Source organism: Anser anser, assembly GCF_964211835.1.
Source record: "Anser anser genome assembly, chromosome: 1".
Lineage (NCBI taxonomy): Eukaryota > Metazoa > Chordata > Aves > Anseriformes > Anatidae > Anser > Anser anser.
This window is the reverse complement of record NC_139720.1, coordinates 146,353,989-146,366,197: the sequence shown is the minus strand read 5'-3', so window position 1 is coordinate 146,366,197 and position 12,209 is coordinate 146,353,989.

Sequence of the window (12,209 nt, the reverse complement as noted above, 5' to 3'; positions counted from 1 at the left end):
TGAAAGGTATCCAGAGGTTCCTGAAGACAGGCTGCACAAACAGCTCTTTAAAACCTTCACAGGTCTTCTTGTATCTACCTTCAGACAACTGTTCTTCTCTTCACTCAGAATTATAACTACTGATGCTGCTCATATATCACTTGCGACTAAAGTACGCTAAAACCTACGTACACAGAGAAATATGTTGGCTATATAGAGACAGTACAGTTTTAAGGCATCTGATATAGATCAAGTAGAATGGTGTGAATATCTCTCTTTCTCATTTCAGTTTAGCCTCTAGCGGGAGAAAGTCATTACCAGTCGGGAAATGTTGGCAGAGTGCTAGCAGAGGACTTGCTACTGACTGGAATAACATGGAGACAGAAAGTATTTCATTAAGTGATGCAAGAAGGTATTTTAAGGAAAACAAGGTGATCCTTTTGGAACTATATATGAACACTGCATTTATTCTTTCCCACATTAAAGACCATTTCCCCAAAGTATAACAGCAGTACAATCATCTCTGGCTTATCAAATTAAAATTTGTTATCTGACTTCTCTAACTACATTTCAGCTGGTTTTATTCATAAAGGACAGTGTTGTACTGTAGCAGTAACCAGAATAAGTTTAAGATTTGCTCTGACACAGCGGAAGAAAACAGTTACAGTGCAGGCAGAATATAATTTTAATTCATAGTTGAGAGATAACATGAGAGGAAGAAGAAAACAGCTAAATAAGCAAAAAACATATACATACACAATATAAAATTCAAAAGACATTTTTAGCAACATACTTTATTCTTTCAGTTGACTATCTGTGTCTCCCAATATAGTGTCTACCTATTCCTACTGTAATTAACTCACTAAAAAAAAATCAATAAAAATCATTTTATTTTTCTAATTTCTAGCATTTTCTAATTTCTAGCAGATACATAACGTTCTACTGCCTAAAGTCTTTCAAACAGATCTTTCACCTTGCCCAGTCCTTACCTTATCACTTTTTGATGCTCCTGTCTCATTTTTCTCGTTACCACGTTTACGTGAGCGCAACCCATCTCCCGAATCATTGGACTTCTGTGCCATTACCAATGCATGCTTCTGCTACAATAAAATGTAACAATGAATTATATTTCACTTGTTAACTATAAAGGAAGAAGGTACCTGTAAGAAGAAACCTTACCTGTAAATCATTTAACTGAGCTTGCATGCTTCTTGCTCGATCATCTAACTTCTTGTTCTGTTCGTTCGCGTCACTTAACTGAAAGAATCAAAAACCATTCAAATAGCTGTAGATTCAAAACTCACTTTTTGACTTAACCATCACATTGAAATCATTTGATGTGATTGCTAAATGATTAAAAGTTCAATTTTTTTCTTCTCAGCATGGACAGTGATAGAAACAAAATCACTGTCCACTTCCTCAACAAATCACGGGATGGCCGAGGTGGGAAGGGACCTCTGGAGACCATCTGGTCCAACCATCTTGTTTAAACAGGGCCACCCAGAGCAGGCTGCCCAGGACCACGTCCAGGCAGCTTGTGAAGATCTTCAAGGACGGGGACTCCTCAACCTCTCCAGGCAACCTCTGCCTGGATAAATAAAATAGTCGTGGCTCTTTGTTGACTTGCGGCCCAACCTTTCCGCTTACAGGGGAAGAATAAGCACAATACCTCTTTAGGGATATAGGCACTACGTATTTGATTACTTCTCATAAAGAAATGACACAAAAAATGGAGTGCATGTTTCAAGAATGGTCTAATGGCCTTGGAAATAGAGAGGGTGAAAGTTTTCTTCTCGCAAGAATGACACTGTTACTGACCATGCTCTGTGAGAAAAGAATACGAGGCAAACTATAACCTCCATTTAAATATAAGTAACGTACTCTATGGATACAACAAACATCCCGATCATCATGTAAGTCCTCTGTGAATACTTCAGTTTGCACAAAAGAGAAGGACAAAGATTTTACTGAGACTAGGAAGCAGATGATTTTCATCAGACTCAAGAGCATCAGAACTGCAATTCACTGAAGGAGCAATGGTCAAAAGAGTTTACGTAGCAATTTGCCTGTCAGCATTTAGGTCAGATTTAAGTCAAGTGAGAAGAAAACTTTAACTCTGTATTATTGTGAACCACTGTCTCAGCGTGTCTTTAAGAACAGAGAAAATATTCCTTTAATTAACACTTTCAAAAATAACTGAAGATACTGAGTAATCATGGAATTAGAAATACACATACTACTTTTTATTTAATAGAATCAGCAGAGCAATTCAGCACAGGGTGGCTTTCATTATAAAATACTTTCTCTCTATCCAATCTCAGTTTGCTTCAGAGGATATGGTTAGTCTTTCCTAAAATCACCTGTTGCTACAGGGTCAGAGGACTAACTCTAATTTCTTTAATACTGGAAAAGATCTGAGAGACTAAATTTCACGTGCTAGAAAATGAAGCAGAAAGTAATTACAACCATTCACACAATTCTTGTCTTACAGAAACAAAATCAGCAATTTTGCAAACAACTTGTTCAAACGTTTAAAATTGTTGACTGTAACTTCTAAAGCTACTAATAACAGGAAATAATTAATCTTGCCTGTTTTTTTAGGGAATCATTCTCATCCATCACAGACTTAAATGATGACTTCAGTTTACTATTTTCCTCAGCCACTCCTCTCAAGGTTTCTTTCATTCGGTTCATTTCGGTATCAGGTTGCTATAGAAATATCAAATGTTAAAGCATGATTAACAAGAGCGTATTTTAGAAATAATTCTCAACTAAGTTCCATTTTCCTGTTAAAATAACAGGACAAACTTCCAGAGATCAAATTTGTAATTCTGCATGGTCCAATCTGCACATACAACCAGTAGTGAAGAAAGCAACATCCACACCACGTAGTAAGAAGAAATAGAAAGAAAATGGGAGCCACGGCGTACAGCCTATGGATCTTATTTTTTTTCCAGAAAATACCTAGATCTTCTCAATTGTACATTCCTCAGTTAAGTCACATGTGGGAAAGAACTGTGAATGAAAACAAATGTCAAAGCTTTTGTTTACACTTAGCTTTTCTTCTTAGCATCCATTTTAACCACAAACATGCCCAATTCTCTCTTTCTTGAATCTTTCAAATATTCTAACCATTCACTGCTGATAGTTAAGACGCTTTAGTTCACCTGTACTTAAACACCTGTCCTGCAATGTCCAGGAATGTATCCAATACTTGTTACATTTCATTGAATTGGAAAAAAAAAAAAACCTTGTGAAACTCAACATAGTTATCTTTTAATATAATATTTTATAACATAATTTAATAATATAATTTAATACCAGGACATACCATTAAATTATAAGCAAAAACAGACAAAAAAACAGCAACAAAGGAAAACTGAAATGACAATTACTTGTAACAGTCAAAAACCTGTGCGTCTTGAAAAAGAAACCAAGGAATGTGTCTTTTCTCCCCCTCACTGGAAATTTGTAATATAATTAAATATATGCCAGCAGATTCTGAAAAAAAAAACCAACACTGAGGCTTTGAAGCTGAGTATAAAACAAATGTTTTCAGAAAATAACGTTCCTTTTCTCAGAAACTGTGAGAATCTTCTATGTGAAAATAGCGCCTTGTTCAGAAGTGCTGTCTTTTGCACTAACAATTCAGCCATCCACTACATTTTCTTAAGCCTCGCTCTCAGACTGTTATCATGCTGCAAAAAGGACTTTAGTGGTAAATATAGAAACGATCTCATCAACAAACAAAAATGCTACAGGTAGGCTCCAAGCGGACAGCTCAACTACTTCCATTGAAAAGGCCGAACCTTTAGAGTTAACCAAGCCTAGGAAAGGCTTGCTCAGCTTGGGATGGAGCAGGAGCAAGGTGGCTTGAAACTGACCATAAACTTTCAAAACAGTCAGGGACAGCAGAATTACAAGTGAAAGGTTTTGCGAGAAAAAATTTGAGTTAAGATTCTCAATTTCTCCAAACTACGTTACACAATGCTTTATAAGGCTTGCATATTCGGGGTTTGACAATAATTTCACAGTGCTTCAGGGATTTGGCAATAATTTCACAGGCCACTGGGTTGCTGTAGGTGGTGCCAGGATGTCTAAACCATCCAATTCCATTATTAAATCGGGTACCATCCATATCATAATCAACTGTATCACTTCATTCCCGCCAAATGTTTGTCTAGTCTGTTCTGAAGACCTGCAAATACTGGAAGCACCAGTCTTACTGACCTCTCTGACCCAGTGGTTGACTGCTTTTGTTTTAATCTAGTTTTTCCTCATACTTACCCTGCCACTACTTCTATCACAGACATGGAAAAAAAAAAGATTACTTTCTTTCTCTTTGTGGCAGCCTTTTATGTAGCCAAAGATTGGCATGTTCACGTGTCCCTGCATTTGTTCATCACCCTGCATGTGTACAGATGATATTTCTGTTCAAATGCAATACTGCACACTCTTGCCTCTGAAGCATTGCGCTTTTCTCAGACCTACTACCTCTTCAATTTGTCAAGATCAATTTTAATCCTAACCTTCTTTTTCAGCATGCTTGAAATTCTCCCTCGCTTGCTATTCGCTTCAAGTTTAACAAGCGTGCTCTTTCTCACCATCACACTTCTCACTGAAAACACCCAATACTGGACCCAAAAGAGACTATTCCAGAATCTACTATGTACATTCCTTCAGCTGTGAAACACTGTCTCACTACACCTTACCACCAACCTTATTTCAGCTGTCATACTTTTCTAATATGATTATGAAAACGCCACGTAAAACTGTACCAGAAACAATACAGCAAAGTCTAGACATACATATAACTAGTACTCCTCTACTAGCCATGCCTGTTACCTTGTCCTAATGGAAATCACACTGATTTGACAATTTAGGATTAACACAAGCTCGTTGCCATTTACTGCAGTGTTTCTGGCATGGCACTTCGCATGGTTTGTTCATAGCTTGCCAGGACATATATTTATATTTTTAGCTGAGAACCAACATTAAGTTGATGGCTGTGTAACTCTTTCCCATTTGAAAAGAACGGCATCAGATTTTTCTAGTTGACTCCACTTGACCTCCACAAGTTTTTACAGATAACCACTAACTGCTCCTGGCTTTTCAACACTTCTCTAACCTGTGTGACACTTTTAAAGCCACTTGTGTTTTTTCTAAAGACATCTTTAAAATCACTTTTACGGATTTGAACCATCTATCTTAACACATTCCTTCCCTATTGAAAGTTGAGGTCCTGCTCCCCTGACACCTTTCTCCCTTTTTTTCCTGTATCTACATACTCCCTCAATGGCTTGTGCATCCTCCCTCAATGGCTTAATGATCTGTGCATGTGGAAATCCTCATTTTGATACATGTGATACACTCCTTTGCTTTATTTCATACAATCTACTTATGCTAAATTTTAACTGTGTAAGTAGCACCGTTAGAAGAATAAAGACTTCATGACATTGTCATTCTGTCCCTCTACTACAACTGTACAGAAAAACTCTGTGAAAGGTATCCAGAGGTTCCTGAAGACAGGCTGCACAAACAGCTCTTTAAAACCTTCACAGGTCTTCTTGTATCTACCTTCAGACAACTGTTCTTCTCTTCACTCAGAATTATAACTACTGATGCTGCTCATATATCACTTGCGACTAAAGTACGCTAAAACCTACGTACACAGAGAAATATGTTGGCTATATAGAGACAGTACAGTTTTAAGGCATCTGATATAGATCAAGTAGAATGGTGTGAATATCTCTCTCTCATTTCAGTTTAGCCTCTAGCGGGAGAAAGTCATTACCAGTCGGGAAATGTTGGCAGAGTACTAGCAGAGGACTTGCTACTGACTGGAATAACATGGAGACAGAAAGTATTTCATTAAGTGATGCAAGAAGGTATTTTAAGGAAAACAAGGTGATCCTTTTGGAACTATATATGAACACTGCATTTATCCTTTCCCACATTAAAGACCATTTCCCCAAAGTATAACAGCAGTACAATCATCTCTGGCTTATCAAATTAAAATTTGTTATCTGACTTCTCTAACTACATTTCAGCTGGTTTTATTCATAAAGGACAGTGTTGTACTGTAGCAGTAACCAGGATAAGTTTAAGATTTGCTCTGACACAGCAGAAGAAAACAGTTACAGTGCAGGCAGAATATAATTTTAATTCATAGTTGAGAGATAACATGAGAGGAAGAAGAAAACATAGCTAAATAAGCAAAAAACATGTACATACACAATATAAAATTCAAAAGACATTTTTAGCAACATACTTTATTCTTTCAGTTGACTGTTTCTCCCAATATAGTGTCTACCTATTCCTACTGTAATTAACTCACTAAAAAAAATCAATTAAAATTATTTTATTTTTCTAATTTCTAGCATTTTCTAATTTCTAGCAGATACATAACGTTCTACTGCCTAAAGTCTTTCAAACAGATCTTTCACCTTGCCCAGTCCTTACCTTATCACTTTTTGATGCTCCTGTCTCATTTTTCTCCATACCACGTTTACGTGAGCGCACCACTTGTCCTGAATCATTAGACTTCTGTGTCATTACCAATGCATGCTTCTGCTACAATAAAACGTAACAATGAATTATATTTCACTTGTTAACTATAAAGGAAGAAGGTACCTGGAAGAAGAAACCTTACCTTTGAATCATTTAACTGAGCTTGCATGCTTCTTGCTCGATCTTCTAACTTCTTGTTCTGTTCTTTCGCGTCACTTAACTGAAAGAATCAAAAACCATTCAAATAGCTGTAGATTCAAAACTCACTTTTTGACTTAACCATCACACTGAAATCATTTGATGTGATTGCTAAAAGTTCAATTTTTTTCTTCTCAGCATGGACAGTGATAGAAACAAAATCACTGTCCACTTCCTCAACAAATCACGGGATGGCCGAGGTGGGAAGGGACCTCTGGAGACCATCTGGTCCAACCATCTTGTTTAAACAGGGCCACCCAGAGCAGGCTGCCCAGGACCACGTCCAGGCAGCTTGTGAAGATCTTCAAGGACGGGGACTCCTCAACCTCTCCAGGCAACCTCTGCCTGGATAAATAAAATAGTCGTGGCTCTTTGTTGACTTGCGGCCCAACCTTTCCGCTTACAGGGGAAGAATAAGCACAATACCTCTTTAGGGATATAGGCACTACGTATTTGATTACTTCTCATAAAGAAATGACACAAAAAATGGAGTGCATGTTTCAAGAATGGTCTAATGGCCTTGGAAATAGAGAGGGTGAAAGTTTTCTTCTCGAAAGAATGACACTGTTACTGACCATGCTCTGTGAGAAAAGAATACGAGGCAAACTATAACCTCCATTTAAATATAAGTAACGTACTCTATGGATACAACAAACATCCCGATCATCATGTAAGTCCTCTGTGAATACTTCAGTTTGCACAAAAGAGGAGGACAAAGATTTTACTGAGACTAGGAAGCAGATGATTTTCATCAGACTCAAGAGCATCAGAACTGCAATTCACTGAAGGAGCAATGGTCAAAAGAGTTTACGTAGCAATTTGCCTGTCAGCATTTAGGTCAGATTTAAGTCAAGTGAGAAGAAAACTTTAACTCTGTATTATTGTGAACCACTGTCTCAGCGTGTCTTTAAGAACAGAGAAAATATTCCTTTAATTAACACTTTCAAAAATAACTGAAGATACTGAGTAATCATGGAATTAGAAATACACATACTACTTTTTATTTAATAGAATCAGCAGAGCAATTCAGCACAGGGTGGCTTTCATTATAAAATACTTTCTCTCTATCCAATCTCAGTTTGCTTCAGAGGATATGGTTAGTCTTTCCTAAAATCACCTGTTGCTACAGGGTCAGGGGACTAACTCTAATTTCTTTAATACTGGAAAAGATCTGAGAGACTAAATTTCACGTGCTAGAAAATGAAGCAGAAAGTAATTACAACCATTCACACAATTCTTGTCTTACAGAAACAAAATCAGCAATTTTGCAAACAACTTGTTCAAACGTTTAAAATTGTTGACTGTAACTTCTAAAGCTACTAATAACAGGAAATAATTAATCTTGCCTGTTTTTTTAGGGATTCATTCTCATCCATCACAGTGTTATACGATGACTTCAGTGTGCTATTTTCCTTACCCACTTCTATCACGGTTTCTCTCATTCGGTTCATTTCTGTCATATATAGCTATAGAAATATCAAATGTTAAAGCATGATTAACAAGAGCGTATTTTAGAAATAATTCTCAACTAAGTTCCATTTTACTGTTAAAATAATAGGACAAACTTCCAAAGATCAAATTTGTAATTCTGCATGGTCCAATCTGCACATACAACCAGTAGTGAAGAAAGCAACATCCACACCACGTATTAAGAAGAAATAGAAAGAAAATGGGAGCCACGGCGTACAGCCTATGGATCTTATTTTTTTTCCAGAAAATACCTAGATCTTCTCAATTGTACATTCCTCAGTTAAGTCACATGTGGGAAAGAACTGTGAATGAAAACAAATGTCAAAGCTTTTGTTTACACTTAGCTTTTCTTCTTAGCATCCATTTTAACCACAAACATGCCCAATTCTCTCTTTCTTGAATCTTTCAAATATTCTAACCATTCACTGATGATAGTTAAGACACTTTAGTTCACCTGTACTTAAACACCTTTCCTGCAATGTCCAGGAATGTATCCAATACTTGTTACATTTCATTGAATTGGAAAAAAAAAAAAAACCTTGTGAAACTCAACATAGTTATCTTTTAATATAATATTTTATAACATAATTTAATAATATAATTTAATACCAGGACATACCATTAAATTATAAGCAAAAACAGACAAAAAACAGCAACAAAGGAAAACTGAAATGACAATTACTTGTAACAGTCAAAAACCTGTGCGTCTTGAAAAAGAAACCAAGGAATGTGTCTTTTCTCCCCCTCACTGGAAATTTGTAATATAATTAAATACATGCCAGCAGATTCTGAAAAAAAACAACACTGAGGCTTTGAAGTTGAGTATAAAACAAATGTTTTCAGAAAATAACGTTCCTTTTCTCAGAAACTGTGAGAATCTTCTATGTGAAAATAGCGCCTTGTTCAGAAGTGCTGTCTTTTGCACTAACAATTCAGCCATCCACTACATTTTCTTAAGCCTCGCTCTCAGACTGTTATCATGCTGCAAAAAGGACTTTAGTGGTAAATATAGAAACGATCTCATCAACAAAGAAAAATGCTACAGATAGGCTCCAAGCGGAGTGCTCAACTACTTCCATTGAAAAGGCCGAACCTTTAGAGTTAACCAAGCCTAGGAAAGGCTTGCTCAGCTTGGGATGGAGCAGGAGCAAGGTGGCTTGAAACTGACCATAAACTTTCAAAACAGTCAGGGACAGCAGAATTACAAGTGAAAGGTTTTGCGAGAAAAAATTTGAATTAAGATTCTCAATTTCTCCAAACTACATTACACAATGCTTTATAAGGCTTGCATAACTATAACAGAAGAAGGTACCTGTAAGAAGAAACCTTACCTTTAAATTATCTAACTGAGCTTGCATGCTTTTTGCTCGATCATCTAACTTCTTGTTCTGTTCGTTCGCGTCACTTAACTGAAAGAATCAAAAACCATTCAAATAGCTGTAGATTCAAAACTCACTTTTTGACTTAACCATCACATTGAAATCATTTGATGTGATTGCTAAATGATTAAAAGTTCAATTTTTTTCTTCTCAGCATGGACAGTGATAGAAACAAAATCACTGTCCACTTCCTCAACAAATCACGGGATGGCCGAGGTGGGAAGGGACCTCTGGAGACCATCTGGTCCAACCATCTTGTTTAAACAGGGCCACCCAGAGCAGGCTGCCCAGGACCACGTCCAGGCAGCTTGTGAAGATCTTCAAGGACGGGGACTCCTCAACCTCTCCAGGCAACCTCTGCCTGGATAAATAAAATAGTCGTGGCTCTTTGTTGACTTGCGGCCCAACCTTTCCGCTTACAGGGGAAGAATAAGCACAATACCTCTTTAGGGATATAGGCACTACGTATTTGATTACTCCTCATAAAGAAATGACACAAAAAACGGAGTGCATGTTTCAAGAATGGTCTAATGGCCTTGGAAATAGAGAGGGTGAAAGTTTTCTTCTCGAAAGAATGACACTGTTACTGACCATGCTCTGTGAGAAAAGAATACGAGGCAAACTATAACCTCCATTTAAATATAAGTAACGTACTCTATGGATACAACAAACATCCCGATCATCATGTAAGTCCTCTGTGAATACTTCAGTTTGCACAAAAGAGGAGGACAAAGATTTTACTGAGACTAGGAAGCAGATGATTTTCATCAGACTCAAGAGCATCAGAACTGCAATTCACTGAAGGAGCAATGGTCAAAAGAGTTTACGTAGCAATTTGCCTGTCAGCATTTAGGTCAGATTTAAGTCAAGTGAGAAGAAAACTTTAACTCTGTATTATTGTGAACCACTGTCTCAGCGTGTCTTTAAGAACAGAGAAAATATTCCTTTAATTAACACTTTCAAAAATAACTGAAGATACTGAGTAATCATGGAATTAGAAATACACATACTACTTTTTATTTAATAGAATCAGCAGAGCAATTCAGCACAGGGTGGCTTTCATTATAAAATACTTTCTCTCTATCCAATCTCAGTTTGCTTCAAAGGATATGGTTAGTCTTTCCTAAAATCACCTGTTGCTACAGGGTCAGAGGACTAACTCTAATTTCTTTAATACTGGAAAAGATCTGAGAGACTAAATTTCACGTGCTAGAAAATGAAGCAGAAAGTAATTACAACCATTCACACAATTCTTGTCTTACAGAAACAAAATCAGCAATTTTGCAAACAACTTGTTCAAACGTTTAAAATTGTTGACTGTAACTTCTAAAGCTACTAATAACAGGAAATAATTAATCTTGCCTGTTTTTTTAGGGAATCATTCTCATCCATCACAGTGTTATACGATGACTTCAGTGTGCTATTTTCCTTACCCACTTCTATCACGGTTTCTCTCATTCGGTTCATTTCTGTCATATATAGCTATAGAAATATCAAATGTTAAAGCATGATTAACAAGAGCGTATTTTAGAAATAATTCTCAACTAAGTTCCATTTTACTGTTAAAATAATAGGACAAACTTCCAAAGATCAAATTTGTAATTCTGCATGGTCCAATCTGCACATACAACCAGTAGTGAAGAAAGCAACATCCACACCACGTATTAAGAAGAAATAGAAAGAAAATGGGAGCCACGGCGTACAGCCTATGGATCTTATTTTTTTCCAGAAAATACCTAGATCTTCTCAATTGTACATTCCTCAGTTAAGTCACATGTGGGAAAGAACTGTGAATGAAAACAAATGTCAAAGCTTTTGTTTACACTTAGCTTTTCTTCTTAGCATCCATTTTAACCACAAACATGCCCAATTCTCTCTTTCTTGAATCTTTCAAATATTCTAACCATTCACTGCTGATAGTTAAGACGCTTTAGTTCACCTGTACTTAAACACCTGTCCTGCAATGTCCAGGAATGTATCCAATACTTGTTACATTTCATTGAATTGGAAAAAAAAAAAAAACCTTGTGAAACTCAACATAGTTATCTTTTAATATAATATTTTATAACATAATTTAATAACATAATTTAATACCAGGACATACCATTAAATTATAAGCAAAAACAGACAAAAAACAGCAACAAAGGAAAACTGAAATGACAATTACTTGTAACAGTCAAAAACCTGTGCGTCTTGAAAAAGAAACCAAGGAATGTGTCTTTTCTCCCCCTCACTGGGAATTTGTAATATAATTAAATATATGCCAGCAGATTCTGAAAAAAAAAACCAACACTGAGGCTTTGAAGCTGAGTATAAAACAAATGTTTTCAGAAAATAACGTTCCTTTTCTCAGAAACTGTGAGAATCTTCTATGTGAAAATAGCGCCTTGTTCAGAAGTGCTGTCTTTTGCACTAACAATTCAGCCATCCGCTACATTTTCTTAAGCCTCGCTCTCAGACTGTTATCATGCTGCAAAAAGGACTTTAGTGGTAAATATAGAAACGATCTCATCAACAAAGAAAAATGCTACAGATAGGCTCCAAGCGGACTGCTCAACTACTTCCATTGAAAAGGCCGAACCTTTAGAGTTAACCAAGCCTAGGAAAGGCTTGCTCAGCTTGGGATGGAGCAGGAGCAAGGTGGCTTGAAACTGACCATAAACTTTCAAAACA